The following is a 3,788-nucleotide window of genomic DNA, read 5'->3' as shown; positions in this document are numbered from 1 at the left end:
TCATCCAATCCATGCCCAAAATAACATCCATGCCCAAAATAACATCCATGCCTTCTAAATTTAACAAGATCAAATCTATCTTTATCACTTTGCTACCCAGCTTAATTGGCATATGTCTAGTGATTTGATTGGAAGCTATCTTCCCACCAGGGGTTGCTATCATAAAAGATCCCGTAGTATGACAAAAGTCCAATCCTATTATTGCTCCAAATTTGGCACTTATAAAACTATGAGTTGCACCAGAATCAAATAATATGACTGCGGGTTTATTGTGAATAGAGAAAGTACCCGTAATGACTGGTGCTCCTTCGGGAAGCTCTGCAAGAGTAGTGAAGTTAACTCACCCTTGCTGAACTTGCACCATTTGCCTTTTGCCCTTTCCCTTGTTGTTGTTCTGGTTGGAGTTCTACCCGGGATAATTCTTTTTGGGCTGCGGACAATTCTTGGCAAAGTGGGAAGTACTGCCGCAGTTGAAGCATCAATTATCACCATTCCCACAATTAAACTGTGGGGCATTCGGCCTTTGGCCAAACTGCTGCTGTTGCTGCTGCTGAGGCACTGGAGGTCTGAATCCTCCTTGCTACTGAGGCGGCCTAAAAACAAGCTTGCCCGTTGGGGCATTTCTCTGTGGAGGTCTTGGTGGAGTATTCTGCACCAGACGATATCTCGGTGGCTGAGCACTCGAGGGTCCCGTTGGCGCCTTTCGCTTCTTCTCGGTGCGATGTGCTGTGATACAGTCCTCTTGAGTAATGGTCATATTAACCAGCTCATTATAAGTATTGGGCTGAACCAAGTTCAGATGTTCCTTGAGCTTGGTATTAAGGCCACGACGAAAACAGTCATGCTTCTTGGCATCAGTATCTGCATGATGGCCCGCATACTGGCACAGGTGATTGAAGACCTGTGCATATTGTAGAGCAGTGCGGGTTCCTTGACTCAGAGCCAAGAACTCATTCAACTTTCTTTCAATCAGTCCCTCAGGAATATGATGTGATCTGAAGACATTTCGGAATTCCTCCCAAGAGATGACATGTCCAGCAGGCTGCATCGCACAATAATGATCCCACCATATACGTGCAGGAGTAGCAGGACCACGAAGCTGTTGGGCGGCAAAGTGGGCCTTGTTTGCATCAGCAAAAGGTACCGCTAGCAAAGCAAACTTAGAATTGATAGTACAGAGCCAAGCATCGGCATCCAGTGGGTCATCAGCCTTGCTGAAAAGCGGAGGTTGGGTACCAAAGAATTCCTAGTAACCTGCGGGTTGTGCATCCCATCCTCCATGCTGCTGGCGTGGCTGATTCTGCTACCCTTGGACCAGCTGGCGAAGCAATTCTGTTTGCATGGCCATTAGCTCGGCCAGATTTGACGGGGGTGGCGGTGGCTGCTAAGATCCACTGCCAGCTTCACGACCGAAGCCATCAGGCGTTCCACGAGTATGACCAACCATCTGTAATTATGGAAGACATCCATTAGATACATTTTTCTTGCTCCCAAACTCAATGGTACGTGCAATGATCATACATTGGATATCAAAATAAAATCAGCAGAATTTAGCTAGATGCGGTGTAACACAATACGCATAACAAGTATTTGTTCAACCACATAATACAAAATTGGTCAACTGTTAGATAACTTCATGCTCCATCGTATTGATACTCAATGCTGAGAGCAAAAGGGTAAAGAAGATAATCTAGCAATTCACTCTCCATCGTTCTGTGCTACGCTGCTAATCAACAGAGATCATAGTAGTGATTGGACTAAAAATATAGTCTGACAGATTCAATAGGCTAAAATTTGATGAGCACACATGCCACAAAATTTGCAACATCTATAGTATTCATCAAACGACCTAGAAATGCACAAATGAAGAGATTTGGCAAGTAGGAAGATCATGATTTCCAAACTGGTAGTCGCTACTTATATTACATCCAAAGTAGCCTTTTTCATACAACCTAGCATCACACACCCTTACCACACATAATACAACAAGTGGTACTCCTCCCTAGGGCTATTTTACAACATTGTCTTCCCTATGTACATATGCTACAACAGGAAAAACACAAGCTATCTAGGACAAGCCTAAGGTGCCTAGAAGTTGTCGAGGTTGCCCACAGAGGAAGCACTGCCGGAGGAAGAGTCGTCCGGCTGAGGGTTAGGCTCAGCAAGTGCGTGCTCTGAATCTAAATCAGAAACTCCCTCAACCTCCTCTGGGTCCTCTTCTGCTGCTGCAGGCTCGGCTGGAACAACTGGTTGCTCCTGGAGCATACCAATATGGGCCATAGCATCATCCAGATCTGCTTGAAGCTCATGCACCTGCCCCTGAAGAAAACCAATCACTTGGTTGCGCTGCTCTATCGCAGCACCATGCTCCATAACCTGATGCTCAAACTGTGCAATGACATGATCCCTTCCCGCAACAGCATCCTGAAGTCCCTGGATCTGAGTATCTCTCAAACGAAGACCTCGCTGGAAAGTCTGGGCCAAGTCTATCACCTGCTCCATGTGTCGCTGCTGAAGAATCTGATAGTGGGACTGAGCATTCATATATCTGGTTACAGCCTGAATAGTCTCATCCACTACATCTCCAACTAAGTGCCCGAAGTGTGTGGTCCTGAAAAGCCACTCTACATTGCCAGCATTGACTGCTGGAAACAAACCAATAGGATACGCAGCTACCTCCTCGGGATGGTGCTCACAAAAAGTAGTGATAGTTTTGAGAGCTGCTGTCTCAAAAGCATCCACAAGACGGTACCCAATCACCTCTATTTCAATAGGTGGCCACTCCAAAGTGGGGTGCTGAGGAATGGTTATGGTAACTCTGTTCTTCTGAACTCCATCCTCAGAAAACTGGCGTCCCTTGTACCGGGGTGGGTATGGGTAGTGAAAAATATGAAGTGTATCCCACAAAATCCTCGGAAAGCCCTCCCAGTATAAGCAATCAGTATGAGCACATCCCTCCTCACCCCAAAAGATATGGTGCAGCCCGCCATCTGAATCAAAAAGGATTCAAATGTGAGTAATATGATTATCTCAAGACTTCTCAAATATAACTTTAAGAAGACTGCGGAAAAATGTGATTCTAACTCCAAAGTTTACTAGGCTCAGGAAGTAAACAAACCACCATTGGTACTGGTTCATCATTTGAAATTCTATGGAACAAAAAGATCATCAAGACATCAAGATGGAACTATGGATAAAGACATGACTCAAAATTCCTCTCTCAAACCAAGTTTTCATTCAACCCTTTGTTTAACCACACTAAACATATTCATGAAAACAAGTCTAGAGATTCCTTAAGAAGACTCGTAACAATTTCCAATTCTAGGAATCAAAGTAAACATCAATCAAATATGCATGCACGTCCTGTTCGTTTCTCACAAGATAAACAATTGCCAACTATGGTTGGACTTACGTGGTTAGCACGGTGGCATAACATAGGTACAGCTCTCCCTATATAGCTAGTCGATAAATTCTAACCGTTCTTAACTTATCGAATCGCTGTTAGTGTACCTGCAGAAAATTGACAGAACATATATATATATATCCATTGAACCTTTCATGCCAGCACTCATGAAAGTGTTCCCATACATTACCGCTCACTATAGAAGCGACAGCCATACAATTTCCACCGTATGGCCAACGTTAACATACGCTACTCAGTGGCGTATTCACAAGTTCCTTTACTCCCAATATAGTCGACCGAGCTCGGTATATTGGCAGCAGCTCAAGTAGGCCACTGCTTGAGTGCAGCGTTCGGTTCGCATCTCCGACGGGAAGGTCAGACTCCC

The sequence above is a fragment of the Panicum virgatum genome, chromosome 3K (assembly GCF_016808335.1).
Source record: "Panicum virgatum strain AP13 chromosome 3K, P.virgatum_v5, whole genome shotgun sequence".
NCBI classification, from domain to species: Eukaryota; Viridiplantae; Streptophyta; class Magnoliopsida; order Poales; family Poaceae; genus Panicum; species Panicum virgatum.
The sequence above is the reverse complement of the archived record's forward strand: the minus strand, read 5'-3'. Positions refer to the sequence as shown.